Genomic DNA, 15849 nt, shown 5'->3' on the forward strand with positions numbered 1-15849 from the left:
CCTTCCCCCCCATGTTTTTTTTTCCTTTTTCTTTTTGTTATTTGTATTTTGGGATTTTCAAACTGAGGATTTTGTGTTTTAGTACACATATTCTGAAGAGAAACGTTGCTTTCTGATAAAAACTACAGATTTCTGCCTGCTTATTTTTATTTATTTAAAAAATCAGGTAACTGAAACTGGTAAAATTAGAAACTCAGCAAGTGTAACTGTACTGGAAATTTTAGTTCAAAAGAAACTGCAACATCTAGAATAACCATGATGGATATTTAATAACGAATGTAACCTTTTGTACTGTGATCCAAGTAAATTTGTGAAATGCTTTGGTTGGGAGAAGGCTAGGGGAAGCCGCAATTGTCTCTTCAAATAGGCCGGTGATCTCTGTTCATTACAGGCTTTATTCATCGTACAAGGTAAAGTTATGTTGTGTGTGCTGGTTCAAGGAAAATATATAGGTATAAAAGGAGAATTCCTGGATGCTAAGATGCAAGTTTAAAATATACAGCAAAGCAAAGCATGGAAAATAGGCTGTTAGACCTTTAAAAGATGTCTTTCCAAGTGAGTTCCAAATAGTCCCCTCTTCCCTCTGCATAGGAAAAACCAACATGTTAATAAGTTAAAAATGGTTTACCAACAAACTCTCCAAAGGTAAGGTTCATGTGCTTTTCAATACATCACGGAGAAAAGTTGCATAGATTGTAAAACCTGGCTTAGGAAGTGGTAAAGTTCTGAGATTATTGATATAGGAACACAATAATGGCTTGTGAGAGCCATGTTGCTCCAGTTTAGCTTAGCTCCAGCTTAATCACATGCCGAGTTCATCCTCCGGTAGACTGAAGGGGAACAAAGGCTTGATTACCTAGTCCCTCCCAAGGTGAGCTGAACTTGGCAGGACAGCTTTCTCTATGGTCTTAACCCCTTCTGGCATTAATTAGACTTCAGCATGTTGGTTATATGAAGCTGATTATCCCACAGTAACGTCTGACGTGCATGAACAAATAACTAGCTCTACAAAACTAAAGTTGACAGACTTTCCTGCTCATATCCTAGTATATAACCCTTCCACTTAAGGGACTCTTGATTCTGCTTTTTCCAAAGGATACATGGGAAGTACCGGTAACTGACCTTGTACAGCTAACTTTAATTGCAGATAATAGTGAATTGTGTGCTTGCTGAGTCTTCTAGACAATGAGCACCACATATCTGTTTTCCTTTTGAGTTCTGTGATTGTCCCCCTCCCCCAATTTTACTTCATGATTTTGAATTTTAGATCAGGCATTGGTAGCAGGCATATCGGAACCGGTTGTTTAATTTTGATTAGTGTCGCTGGTGGGAATTTGTTGTTGTTGTTGTTGTTGTTGTTGTTATTGTTGTTGTTATTATTATTATTATTAGGGTTCCAAAACAGGTAACGACAACCCACTCGCCCCCCAAAAGTATGCAGAGCAGGAAAAAACAAAAACAAAATCAGAAGTCAAGGTACAGAGGCAGTTCCTACATAAGTATTCAGCAATTACATCCAGAGGACATTCAAAAGGGGTTATCATGGGTCCCCTGTTTCCCGCACAGTAGCAGTAAATGGCTGATGGGAAATTTTATTTTGTGAGAGGCTGCATATATACAATTTACTTTATATAAATTTACTTTCCACTGTATACTAAGTCTTGAGCAATGCTTCTTCAATTTTTCATTGTGTGTTTTTTCTAAAATAAAGAGATGTGCTCCTGTTTCTGAAAGGCTTTTGATGAATGGTGGTATATGTGTGTACTGGAAGGACGTCTTAAAAGGCTGATCAGTAAACTGACAACAGGAACATGGGGATTGTGAAGGATCTTTTCGGCTAGCCTTCCTTTTATTTCCTGAGCGCCCTAACAGTGTATGATGGAAAGTCTTCTATTCTCACACTTACTACTTAGGCCTCCTTACCCTCTTAATTGCACAGGGACCTCCATGAGTAGTTGCCATTGCGCTGCTTATGTGTCATTTGGAAATAGTACGCAAGGTGTTTCAGCCTCTTGAGTCAGTTTTCCTGCAGGCTGGGTATGGGGCTTTGAGAAATTTGGCCCTGGCGTCACTTGCCTATCGCTTCCTGGGAGCTGGTATGGTCCTGATAACAAGCTGGTATGGCCCTGGTAACAAGAATCTTGTGGCTCCTCAAGGTTTAAGAGCGACTGTTGTAGCAGGATCTTTTCTGGATCAGACATGCATCAGACGAAGGGGCTTTTGGTCTAGAAAACGTCTTGCTGCAACAAATTGGTTAGTCTTTAAGGCACCACCAGGCTCTTTGTTTGTTTCTGTAGCAGATTTATCATGGCAAGCTTTCTAGACTTTGCCAAAGACAAGGTGCGCAGACATAAAATGCTAGTGAACTACTTTTTCTCTGGTTTATATACTCAAAATAATTTGCATATGAAGCAGAGATCCAGAGAAATCAATGTATTTTTTATAATTAACAGACTCTCGAGCCAAAATCAAATAGGGACATTAAGTAAATACCGTATTTTTTGCTCTATAAGACCCACTTTTTCCCTCCTAAAAAGTAAGGGGAAATGTGTGTGTGTGTTAGGGAGCGAATGCAGGCTGCGTAGCTATCCCAGAAGCCAGAACAGTAAGAGGGATCGCTGCTTTCACTGCGCAGTGATCCCTCTTGTTGGTCTGGCTTCTGAGATTCAGAATATTTTTTTTCTTGTTTTCCTCCTCCAAAAACTAGGTGCGTCTTATGGTCTGGTGCGTCTTAGAGAGCGAAAAATACGGTAGTTGATTTATTAGATCTATATCTTGGCCTTCCTGAAAAGATCTCATGGTGACATACGTGGGGTTGTCCCACTTTATTTTTGCAGTAGACCTTGGTTAGGCTGAGAGAAGAGCTTTTCCTAGGTCACACAGTGGGTTTTTTGCCATGTTACAACATGCTGGCTCTCAAGTTTGTGGGAATATTTAATGTGTTTTCTTGATCTGGACTAGGCCTTTAGTCCTTTCTGTTTCTGATTTCTTTCCCCTCGTTCTGTTTTTTTGTAATCTTGTTTTATGTGATCTAAAATGAATGCTAATATTTCAACAGATACAGAGTGACTGAGTCTTAACATTGCTTACTAGTATGCCCGTGAAGAGGCATGGCCAAAGTTAATTATGTCTAGAGCAAAATCTGGGCGGTCTGGCTGAGCCAAGCAGGTAGGTAAACAAAATAATGTAAGCCAACACATACTTGATTACCAGTATTGCAAAAAACACAGAATCGCTCTAGAGGTGATTTTCTAAGGACAGAGTAGCCCCTTTACGTATTGTTGCAGCTATATTTGTTATTTACATTTCCCCCACTCCCAAAACACCCCTCTTCTATAGGAGTGCAATGTTGCTTTGCTAGTTTAGTAGGCCTTTAGCAAGAAGAATCCACGATTATGGATGCCATAATGATATGCCTTTAAAACACAGGCAAACTATTCAGTTGTATGCTTAGCAGTGATTCTAGAACTTGTGGCTCCTCTTTTTACAGGCATTTCAATTTGGCATTTCATGAAAGTATACTACTGTACATATGCATGGAAGTAAAATTCAGCCTCAAGTAAATCAAAGAGTATATCATATTCAGGGAATGTGTGATTAGATCATTAATCCGCTTTGAGACTACAGCTAGAGATCAGAGATTGAAGAATATCAATAGGAGAGGTAATTTTGTGTGAAATAAAATTTCAGTAACATGGAATTGTGGTCATCCTCTGAACAATGACAGTATAAATATTTGAAGCCTTCTTCTCTGCAAGAGATGATCACTGTTTTCAAGAACAACAGTATTTCTGAACTTCCTATCAGTTGCAGAGATTCCCAGTTTTGTGAGCTTTTATCTCCCAGATTTATCCCTGATGTGATGTTTCAGTTTGTAACTTTGCATTACTAGTACATCCATTGGAATAACATGACATTTTCTTGTTTCAAATAGTGTACCCAGTCATGGCTTAGCTTGCTCAGTCTGTTCTGGTGGTAAATAAATACGTCAAGGGAATATTGTGATCTCCAATGTAAAATCTGCTGTTCAGATGTTAAGTTACTGTTAGAGAGCTAGGCTTGTCCAAAACAAATTGTTTTATGAAGTATCATGGTGCCATTTTCTATACAGCCCCTGTTTAGAACAAGAATATGTGCATTCTTGAAGAGGTGCATATTAATTAAGACACTATTCTCTCTTCAGTGGACGTGTACCATCTGGCTAGAATTAATTAATTTTTTGGAGCATTTCTGATTGCATGTAAAGAAATCAGCATTTCACCATCACTTTATTTGAGTTCTCTGTAGAAGATAAACATCTGAAGAAGTTACGGAGAACATGGGATAAAATGAGTCAATAGCGAATCTGCTAAATCCAATTTGAAGAATATTGATAGAATGACTGAGCAGGTTTCCTTAAATGTTTTGCTCTTCCTGGAACTAGGGGGAAAATGCCACCAGAAATAAATAAGTAAAGGCAGAACTGAAGTCCTGGAGGGCTTGGACCTTTGTATGGAAGAACTGCGAGGATGGCAAACAGCTGAAGAATTAAAGAAATCTGTCTCTTCTGTACTCCATTTTTAGTCACCAAAGCGAATGGCATCATAGTTTTTATTATTGTCCAAAATAAGATTAAGTATTGGACAAAGCATGTAATGTTCTAAGCAATGTTTCATGCTTGCCACTGTTTGGGAGTGGAAGATTATTTTATTACTCCAAGCAACATTTTGAAAATACTTTAAGAGCTCTCACTTGTGCAAGGTGACTAGAGGTTATTACTACCAGAGTAATTGGATTACTGCTAATAAATATTTAAAGCCAGATAAAACATGCTTTTTGGTTGGCCTGTAGAGCTGTGTGGTTTTATTTGCAATTTGGCGCACTTAAACTTGGAAGGTGGTGCTTGGCTTTGTATAAGGGGTTGAATAAGAATAAATTTGAAGAACTTAAAATTTACTTGACTAACTTTTCGCAAGGAACTTTCATTATTAGTTCATCTAAAAGACTATATGACATGGGATTGTATCCAGTGCTGCCGTTCGGCTTGTGCAACAGACTTCTACTTGTGCAACAGAAATCCCCCTCTCCTTTCCCCATGCAACCTCAAAATATGGAACAGTTTCTGGGAGCATGCAGAGTGAGGAAGGGCAAGTTCAGTTGTGTGAACTTGTGTGAGCAGTATATCGCTTACACAGTGTGAAATGCAACCCTTAGTTTATAAATGGAGGGGGGGACAAACACACAGATTCTGAGATTTGTTATTTTGTTGTATGTACTGGCTGCAGGAGCCTGTAATACGGTTTACTTATAATATGAAAAATTTGTTTCCATGTGTTAATATTCATGGGGTGGACACAGCTGAATCATAGTTTACATGCAGTATAGTCCAGGTTTAAAGCTCATTGACTCCATTAAAGGATCTTGCTCAGCAGGATTCAATAATGATTTCGCTGGATATTTTATTTTTATTTTTATTTATTCACAGCTTGATTGTAAAAACCTCAAAGTGGTTTACAAAAGATATAACAGTAAAATTAAAAAAAAATTACAACCCAACTTTAAAACATACGAAAGATAAAATACTAAAACAGATTAAAATTACCTTAACTGTTTTAAGGCTTGTCTAAACAGGAATTTTTTAGCAGGCTCTGGATTAGCTTCTACTAGTCATTTCCTTGGCTATTTAAGCCCAGGCCTGATTGGCAGTAGCTTTCCAAGGTCTCATATTGGGCACGCCTTAAGCAGTTGCTGCCTGTGTACCTAAGCGTCAATGTGTGATGCTCAGATAGTGCTAGATTAGGGGAAACTGTAGGATCTGAAAGGTTTTTACGCTCCTCTCATTGCTGTCCTTGAACGTGGTCGTGCAAAGTATTTCTAACTGGTAAATGCTTTTCTGAAAACATAGTTTTGTTTCCTAAAACCTCAAAGGTATTGTTAGCTTGCTTTCACTCATTTCAAATACTTGCATGCTGTTTTGTTGCATTTTGAATTCTGTTTAACAAGCCTCTGTTTCCGTAGCTATTCCAGCCTTATATCAGGCTTTCTAGTTTAGGGCGACTTCTCTGGTGATTCTGTTCCAGGCGTAGTTACTCTGGTCTACGTAGTAATTAAGTTTGAGAATGTTGTTTTTCACTGTTTTTTAAAAACATGAAATCCTAAATAATTCCTTTTTACTTATCACTGAGCATTTTCCTGAGCCCCCTTTGTTTGTTTTTTAAAAGTAAATAAATTGTCTGGTGTCATAAGTAACATAGTCATTCACCTATTCTTGCACTGCTTTTATGGACTGCGGTTCCATTCTGTGTCTTAAAACACAGGCTGGGGAATAAATTGTGTGTGTGTGTTTCTGTGTAAAGCAGAGCTAGGGAAAGTTAATCCGATTTACGCTCATGTTCCTAAATTGCCCTATATATCAGACAGGTAAACTTGCATAGGTTAACTTGCCTGTTGATGTAAATGCCATGTGTTTCTGTGAACCGTTAAATGTTTTTTCTTTATGTTTTTCTGAACAAGCAAGAATGTAATGTGTTTTTAGTTTTTATAACATAACAGAAAATTCTCCGTACAATAAACATCTCCACATCCCACATGAGAGCAAAGTACGGACATCAGCCAAACATATCCCGCCACAATTGGGCATATGTGGCCAGAGGTTGCATGTTGGAATTATTTTCCTGATACGTATGCTATAGAGGCATACCATATTTCTACAAAATCACTTTTGTTTGTTGTCCATTCAATACTGTTGGTCAGTTTTTCCATAAGAGCCAAACTCCAAGTAAGGTAAAGGGTAAAGGGACCCCTGACCATTAGGTCCAGTCATGACCGACTCTGGGGTTGCGGCGCTCATCTTGCTTTATTGGCCGAGGGAGCCGGCGTACAGCTTCTGGGTCATGTGGCCAGCATGACTAAGCTGCTTCTGGCGAACCAGAGCAGCACATGGAAACGCTGTTTACCTTCCCGCCGGAGCAGTACCTATTTATCTACTTGCACTTTGACGTGCTTTTGAACTGCTAGGTTGGCAGGAGCAGGGACCGAGCAACAGGAGCTCACCCTGTCGTGTGGATTTGAACTGCTGACCTTCTGATCGGCAAGTCCTAGGCTCTGTGGTTTAACCCACAGCGCCACCCGCGTCCCTCCAAGTAGACAGCTGCAAATTATCCAAATCCTTCCAATTCTGAACAATCAGTAGATGATCTGCAACCAGTAGAAATGCAATCAGTTCTTGCTGGTCATTCTGTTAATTTATTAAAATAGGTTATACTGTAAAACCAATTGTAGCATACATAAAACAGACTGAAAGACTGCAATCCAGACTCTATAAACCGTAGTGCAAGTCTATCGCATATAGAAACCCTGGCACAGCAGCAATGTTTGAGCATTAATCAGATGACATTTTTGTAGGGTCAAATATTATCTATGTAAGGTTTTGAATGTGTTTTCTCTAACTTGGGCAGATACAATGGCTGTTTAATGCGCATTCTGCCTGATCACTCTCCACTGACCAATCTCCAGCATGGCTGTTTACAAGAGCAGTTCACAACAAGCTGTGGATAACTTTGTGCAAGATCCCTAGTCATTCCTTACATAACACGATCCTAACCATAGCACTTGATTGTTAAAGAGAACAATAACAGCTCAACACAGGCGTACACATCGTTTTCATATACTGCTGTTGCTCCTCCCTGTTTGATCTATCCCTTTTGAATTAATACATTCCAATTACGGCATTCCAGTAATGAGTCTCATCCCACCAGGTTTCAGTAATGCTTATTATATCATAGCTGCCACCCTGTAAGTAGGATTTAATAGGTTGGTATCTGTCCATCTCAGGAGACAATGGAAGAGTGGGCCTTTGGGTGTGAAGTCTAAACTGTTGGGAGAGTTACAGCTTTCTGTGGCTGTAGTGACCAATATGCGAGAGACGTGTTTTATTGCAGCTGGAGCTGGTGTGCCATGGGGTTTCTTCTTTCTGCACGCCTCCCAGCAGTTATTTCTCATTCTGCGGTGGATACAGGGCCTGACTGGTTGTCTCCAGGCACTGTGTTCAACTGCAAGGGATTCCCACGTGGCTGACTCTCGTCTCCTGGCTGTTAACAGCCCACCCCCCGATCACCGATTCCTTCTTCCAAGCCGGTCTCCAACCCCTCTTCTAGTGCCCACTTGTCAGTATCCAACCATCACTCCTCGGTCTTCAGCCAGTCCCTGACAATCAATATTGTCCCCAATATTTGGTGTCCCTGCGTCCTCTGAAATACTGTCTCCCTCCCTTTCAGGATTTAGTTCAAAGCCCTCCTGACCAGGATTGCGAGACTCTTTGCAAACACATTATTGTGTGGTGCAACCCATCTCTTGCCAGAACTCCTTCTTCATGGTCCAAGAAGCCAAACCTTTCCTGACCACACGATCAGTGCAGCCGCTTGTTTACTTCCAGTATTCCCCCACCCCTCTCTTCCTTAGTGATGACTTTAAGAAGGAGTGATGGAAAGTGATGGCTCTTCAGCTTCCTTCCCAGAGTCTCATAGTCTCTTGTTATAAATTGGAGGCTGTGTGTGGCAGTATCATTTGTATGATACTGCCACACCCCGGGACGCGGGTGGGGCTGTGGGTTAAACCACAGAGCCTAGGACTTGCTGATCAGAAGGTTGGCGGTTCGAATCCCCGCAACGGGGTGAGCTCCCGTTGCTCGGTCCCTGCTCCTGCCAACCTAGCAGTTCGAAAGCACGTCAGAGTGCAAGTAGATAAATAGGTACCGTTCCGGCAGGAAGGTAAACGGCGTTTCCGTGCGCTGCTCTGGTTTGCCAGAAGTGGCTTAGTCATGCTGGCCACATGATCCGGAAGCTGTATGCTGGCTCCCTCGGCCAGTAAAGCGAGATGAGCGCCGCAACCCCAGAGTCGGCCACGACTGGACCTAATGGTCAGGGGTCCCTTTACCTTTATACATTGGAGGCTGTGTGTGGCAGTATCATTTGTACCCACATGAAACAGAAGGGGTCTCGTGGTCAGTGAGCTTCATAAGACTTGGCAATTTCTCTGTCACATCATGAATCTTTGCACGTGGAAGACCTCATTGGACATGCTCTTACCTCCACCCACTGCTGTCTCTGTCCCCCTCAGTAGGGAGTCTACTACCACCTCCACATGTTTCTTCCTCCTCAAGGAATTGAACAGGAATCCCATGCTCTGCACCGTCTGTAGCCACCTTGGTGCTCTCTGAGGCCTGCAGCTGCTGTCCTTGCTCTTCTGGCCCAGAATCAGCATTCAAAGGGAGGGCATGGATTGTGCCGCTCCAGTGATACAGCACAACTCCCGACAGTCCTGCTTCCATGCGCCGCATTCTTACACGTGTTTAACGCCTCTTGCATGTGGTGATCTTCCTTCTCCCTAGAGCAGGGGTCAGCAACCTTTTTCAGCTGTGGGCCGGTCCACCATCCCTCATACCATGTGGTGGGCCGGACTATATTTTGAAGGAAAAAAATACGAATGAATTCCTATGCCCCACAAATAACCCAGAGATTCATTTTAAATAAACGCACACATTCTACTCATGTAAAAACACCAGGCAGGCCCCACAAATAACCCAGAGATGCATTTTAAATAAAAGGACACATTCTACTCATGTAAAAACACGCTGGTTCCTGGACCGTCCGCGGGCCGGATTGAGAAGGCGATTGGGCCGCATCTAGCCCCCGGGCCTTAGGTTGCCTACCCCTGCCCTAGAGTCTTCCCCCATCTTTTGCCCTCCCAGGACAGCCTGCTCTGCTCTGCCAGAACGTCTTCCCTGATAGCTCAACTGTGTCAGGCAGTTGTACTTTCTCTTCCAGTGGGGAACCAGCTGACACTTGTGTGCTTCCTCAGGTAGGAAAACAAACAAACATGGGTGTTGCAGCTCTGGCTGTCCATGTCTCTTGCACCTATGTACTCCTGAAACAGTATTCCAGCTCTCCCCTGCTAAACACCCTTGCAAACACCTCTGTTTGCAATCTCCCAGCAATGTAGAACCGGGGGCAGCTACTTCCACCCCTAACCAGATCACCGACTTACTTCCTCTCAGCAGTAGTCCCTCCCCCTCAGAACATGACACACACAAAAGTACACAAGCAACCCTCCAAACAGCTTAGATAAGCAACCAGTTTTACTCCCAAAGGCACAGGCTCAGTTTGTTCCGTCTCGTCGACCAATCCCTCTCAACTGCCCCAGTTTACTGGCCCTGTTTGCCAGCTCCCAGAGACTGAGAGCAGCTACACAGAACTGGTATTTTATTCCTCCTGGTGGTTTTGGAAGTGCAGGAGTCCTCTCATTTAGTAACTGAATCGGCTACAGTTTTGCTCTGTAGTCCTCCAAGCATTGATAGGATCACCTCATTAAACTGCGGGTGACTTGGCAAAATGAATTGGGAGGAAAACTGAAAGCAAAGCTCCCCATCAGAATAAGTTGGCTCATCACTAATTGACAAGTTTAGGCAGTTCTGCTTCGTTCTGATTATTTTGACAACTCCAGCAAATCTCACTGGGCAGGTCGCATGTGCTCGCAATCTGCAGATCCCATTCTTTGCAGTCCTTTCCCACATTTTTGTGGGAACGTAAAAGGGTTGCTCAAGTCGCTACCACTACGTTGCTCTTCCCTTGGACTTATAGAAACATAATGCAGTTGGCACCAATATTTTTTTTCAAGTCAAAGTGAAGAATAGCACGACAGATCCAAGGCACAAAAAGAAGTATTTCATTTAGTGTAGAAAACTGCTTATTGGATGCATGATAGTAGGATAATTGGGGGGGGGGGGGAGTTCTCATTTGTTCCAATGAAGTCCCTGATCTGGATCAGTACCATGTCAGTGAGCAAGTTGTTGAAGCTCCCCCCTGACTTCCTATAAAGGTCTGTGGCGGGTCGGCAAACTAAGGCCCACAGGCCGGATCAGGCCCAATTGCCTTCAAGATCTGGCCCACAGACTGTCCGTGGATTGGGGTGCTGATTCTGTTCGTTCAGGCTGTACCATTTCCCTCCTGTGCCATTCCATTACCCCCCCCCCCCACACTGCGGTGGCGGCGCCTCCTCCCTCCCTCCTGGCTTCTCCCTGCCCTGCCTAGAGGAGGAAGGGAGCTGGGTGAGCGCCATTTGAAGCAGCCCCTCTCCGGAGCCAGTTTGGTGTAGTGGTTAGGAGCGGTAGACTCGTAATCCGGTGAACCGGGTTCGATTCCCCGCTCCTCCACATGCAGCTGCTGGGTGACCACGGGCTAGTCACACTTCTCTGAAGTCTCTCAGCCTCACTCACCTCACAGAGTGTTTGTTGTGGGGGAGGAAGGGAAAGGAGAATGTTAGCTGCTTTGAGACTCCTTCGAGTAGTGATAAAGCGGGATATCAAATCCAAACTCTTCTTCTTCTTCTTCTTTCGCACCACTCATCTTCCCTCCGCCGCCGCTGCCCCTGCCCTGGTGCTCCTGTGGGCCAGAGAGCAGAGCGGATGAGCTCACTCTGCCAACCACGAGAAGCTGCAGCGGCGGCAGTGGTAGCAGCCCTAGGGAAGATAAGCGCAGCGGCTGGGGGTGAGGGGTGAGGAGGAGGACTACTTGCCCCCCCTCGCCTCTTCTTCCAGCTCCCCCCCCCCCCGGTACCGCTTCTCTGGCCCACCACAAGGTCTGAGGGACAGTGGAGTGGCCCACAGCTAAAAAAACTTGCCAACCCCTGGTCTGTGATCTGGGTTGTCGGAATCATTATTGTTGTTGTTGATGTTGCTGCTGCCGCTGTTATTGTTTTGTTTTTGTTACAATTATTTCTTCTATACCACCTTCATCCAAGGATCACAGGGTGGTTTACAATATAAAACCACAAAAATCCTTAACACAGTAGCAAACAAAAGCAGTTAACACACACACACCCCTACAGTTTAAGAGGCCATAAATTGTTTAATTAGCCAAAGAACTGGAAAAAGAGGAATGCTTTTGACTGGCACCGAAATATACATAACCAAGGTGCCAGGCGAATCTCCCTGGGGAGAGAGCATCCCACAAATGGGGAGCCACTGCAGCAAAGGCCCCGCTCTCGTGTTGCTTCTCTCTGGACCTGTGCAGGAGACACGCAAAGAAGGGGCTCAGAGGGTGATCACGGGGTCCAGGCTGGTTCATATGCGGAGAGGTGGTCTTTGAGGTATTGTGGTCCAGAGCCATTTAGGACTTTAGAGGTTGAAACTGGCACTTTGAATTGGGCTTGGAAACATAATTGGCAGCCAGGGCAGTCGGACCAAACCTCAAATTGCCTTGCGCAACCTGGCCGCTGAATTCTGTACCAGCTGAAGCTTCGGAAACATTTTCAGAGGCAGCCCCATGTCTAACGCGTTGCAGTAATCTAACCTAGAGGTTACCAGAGCATGGACGACAGAAGTTAGGCTATCCCTGCTCTTTGGTGTGAACGGTGGCATATCTAGTTTGTCTCCCGAGTATTCCTTTTACTTGGAATTCCTGTAATAGTTTCACTCTTTGGTGGCAGAGAGATTTGTGTACTGTTGCTAAAAGATGAGACTGAGCTCTGTCCCCCTATTTACCTGGGAGTTACCCCTAATGAATTGAGTAAGACTTACTTCTGAGTTGATATGGTTAGGAGTGCACTTACAATGTAGGGAAACGAAACAAAGAAAATGGGAAGGGAGAACTGAGTGCATACTTCATGGAGCGATCAGAGAGAAAGTGCTAATATCAAAGCGGTTCAGAGAGGTCTGTGTTGGTTCAGAGAATAAAGGATGTATGGACACCACAGGATGCATTCTCTGATATCCCTGCGGCCATCTGTTTTCATTTTTTAGCAGGATGTGAAAAAATACTGGTCCTCTTCTCTGGCACAGATTATCCACAGTTTATTTCACTCTGCATTCAGTCTTCCTGAATTCTCCCAAGGATGTTCAGCAAAAAAAATCTATTTATTTGTGTGTTTTTGCTAACGGCAGATTCAATTCGTCCACCAAAATTGTAGGTAGGTTGATCTCTGCTTTGGTGGATTAATTTTATTCTAGCAGAGAGAAACCCAAACGCTAGCCTCATTAATGGTTGACCTAGCAAGATGTTGCTTCCATCTCTGCAGATGGAACAAAAAAATTTGCTTGCATCACTTTTTATATTAATGATGCTCTTGGCAGAAATGGATCATTTGTTGCCATATTGGTTGCAGCTCTTAACAACTGAAGAGGAAGGGAATTCGTATTAGATGACAATAAAATCTTACAGTCAGTTTGAGACGTTTTTTGCTGTAGGCAATGTGGGGTTGAGGGGGAAAGAGAGATGGGGAGAAACTTGAGAAAGAGAAAATTAGGAGGAAAAATGGGGAGGGGAGGGAAACATTAAACTTTCATTCTTTTTGTCAACATCACATGGACAGGTGTCTTATTTTTGCTGGCGGAGCGAGAGATCAGAGGGCACAACTTGTAGGAAGGACTCTACCGTTTAAAAACAGAGACACTGATTGTAATTTTGTTAGTTATGGAAAATCTTTCAATAAAAACATAAGTTTTAAAAAATAAAAGGGCAGAAGCCTGTTAGAAGTGCATCTGCCTCCCCCTGTTCAAAACAAAACACCAACAACAATAAAAATAACCCAGAGGAGGCAAAAACTATTTCAAAAAGATTTTCTAGAAACCACCACATCAGTGGCTTTGACATAGAATGTCAGTAATGTCAGATGATGCATAATTGCAATGCTGTGCTTTTTCTACTACTGTGTAATTACGAATCTTGTATTGTTAACAACCACGCCTTCACTTTTTTTAAAAAAAATATATATTATTGTTTTTTAAACAAGTTATAATAATAAACTTTTAAAAAATTAAAGGTTGTAAAATAATGTTATAAAATTATCATAATTAGCATTAGTTATACATTACTGTCACGTTGGCTCATTAAATGTTTTCAGTCCATATCTCACTGGTTCATTAAATTTCAATTCAGTATATCCTGTCCATAAGAATTTTTTGTGATGATGATGGGATTAAAATGTTTTGGTTTTCATCAGTAAAAGTTAAAAAAAAAAAGGGGGAAGCCAAACTGTGTCAAAGGTATATTTTTTGGAAATGCCTTTATAATTGCCCATTGATGATGTGTGATGCGTTCTGATAGAGATATTGTTGACTCAAGCCTCAATTTGTGTACTGGAAGTTTCCTTCCATTGTTGGGCAATAACTAGCCTAGCTGCTGAGAACAAGAAGGAAACTCTTTAGATTTGAGAGTAGAGTTTGGAGTCAGGTCTAAGGATCTTGTTTTTGTTTTTATTGTGTTTTTATGTTTTTATATTGTGATTTTATCTTGTGAACCACCCTGAGACCCGTGGGTAGCAGACACTACACAAAATTTAATTATCATCATCATCATGGCCATCCAGAAAGTTATATTTTCCTGCTGCCTCATCAAACCTATGCTGCCAGAATTTGTACCTCTCAAACACAGGGCTTTTCCAGGTCTCACCCAAGATTGCTGGTTAAGCACAACTCAGCTGGAAGCTTAAAGCAGCCCGTTTTATACTCCAGTAAGTAAGGTAAAGGTAAAGGGACCCCTGACCATTAGGTCCAGTCGTGGCCGACTCTGGGGTTGCGGCGCTCATCTCGCTTTATTGGCCGAGGGAGCCGGCATACAGCTTCCAGGTCATGTGGCCAGCATGAGTAAGCAGCTTCTGGCGAACCAGAGCAGCGCACGGAAATGCCGTTTGCCTTCCCACTGGAGTGGTACCTATTTATCTTCTTGCACTTTGACGTGCTTTCGAACTGCTAGGTTGGCAGGAGCAGGGACCAAGCAACGGGAGCTCACCCCGTTGCAGGGATTCGAACCGCCAGCCTTCTGATCGGCAAGTCCTAGGCTCTGTGGTGTAACCCACAGCGCCACCCGCATCCCTCCAGTAAGTAGGGTGCTCCTAAGTGCAGTGTTTCAATTGTCGGATTTGAGAGACAATAGAGTGTGCCTCTGAGGGTGAAACAGCTGACTTAGAGACTCTGCTCTGGATTTGTTTAGGGTTGACTCTTTAGCCTTTTCTTCTGCAAGATATTCTGCAAGGATCAGACTTCTCCTTCTCCTCGATGGGCTACCCCATTTGATGAGCCCCAGCAGCCCCTCACTTCCCTCTACAGCAGGCATGGCCAAACTTGGCCCTCCAGCTATTTTGGGACTACAATTCCCATCATTACTGACCACTGGTCCTGTTAGCTAGGGATGATGGGAGTTGTAGTCCCAAAACAGCTGGAGGGCCAAGTTTGGCCATGCCTGCTCTACAGCATGTGCAGAAAACTGCCTTCTTGACCGTTGGACCCACTGTTGGTCTCACCTGCTCAACCCCACTGGAACTTGTCTTCACATGCTAACTGGTTGAGGGTTTGAGACCCCTCAGTTACCTTCACCTGGTTTAGCCAGCCAATTGAAGCAGTTGAAGAAAAGGGGGCAAACTATCCCAGAAGGAGCACGATGTGTCCCCCCAACAGAGGTACTACCTCTCCCCTAACACCTCAAGAGTATTGGCTGTTTTTAGTTTTCAGTACTTTTAGTTTCAGAACTCTTTTTAGCTTTCCTCACAGTATATGGTATTATTGATTGGGTGTTTGTACTCTTAGGTACTCGGAGTAGGGAGTGATTAACCTACTTTCTGGGGTCTTTTTACTCCCCTGTATGCTCCTTAAAAGGTAAAGGACCCCTGACAGTTAAGTCCAGTCGCAGATGACTCTGGGGTTGTGGCCCTCATCTCGCTTTACAGGCCGAGGGAGCCGGTGTTTGTCCGCAGTTTTTCCGGGTCGTGTGGCCAGCATGACTAAGCTGCTTCTGGCGCTACGGAACACCGAAACCAGAGCAGCGCACGGAAACTCCCTTTACCTTCCCACCGGAGTGGTACCTATTTATCTACTTGCAC

General features: G+C 43.4%; 1 protein-coding gene across 3 annotated transcripts in view; it reads left to right on the forward strand.

Annotated features, from left to right (window-relative positions):
• The window catches only part of TSC22D1 (TSC22 domain family member 1), a 62996-nt gene that overhangs the window by 22870 nt on the left and 24277 nt on the right, over positions 1-15849 (forward strand). Inside the window, exons 3-4 of one of the 3 annotated variants that reach the window (XR_013986398.1) lie at positions 3059-3168; positions 4424-4966. The exons of the other annotated variants lie outside the window; for them this stretch is intronic. The gene's annotated coding sequence lies outside the window, so the exon portion shown is untranslated. Of the gene's footprint in view, positions 1-3058; positions 3169-4423; positions 4967-15849 lie in introns of those variants that run through there. 3 annotated transcript variants of the gene reach the window in all.

Source organism: Podarcis pityusensis (genome assembly GCF_964106645.2).
Source record: "Podarcis pityusensis genome assembly, chromosome: 5".
Classification (NCBI taxonomy): domain Eukaryota; kingdom Metazoa; phylum Chordata; class Lepidosauria; order Squamata; family Lacertidae; genus Podarcis; species Podarcis pityusensis.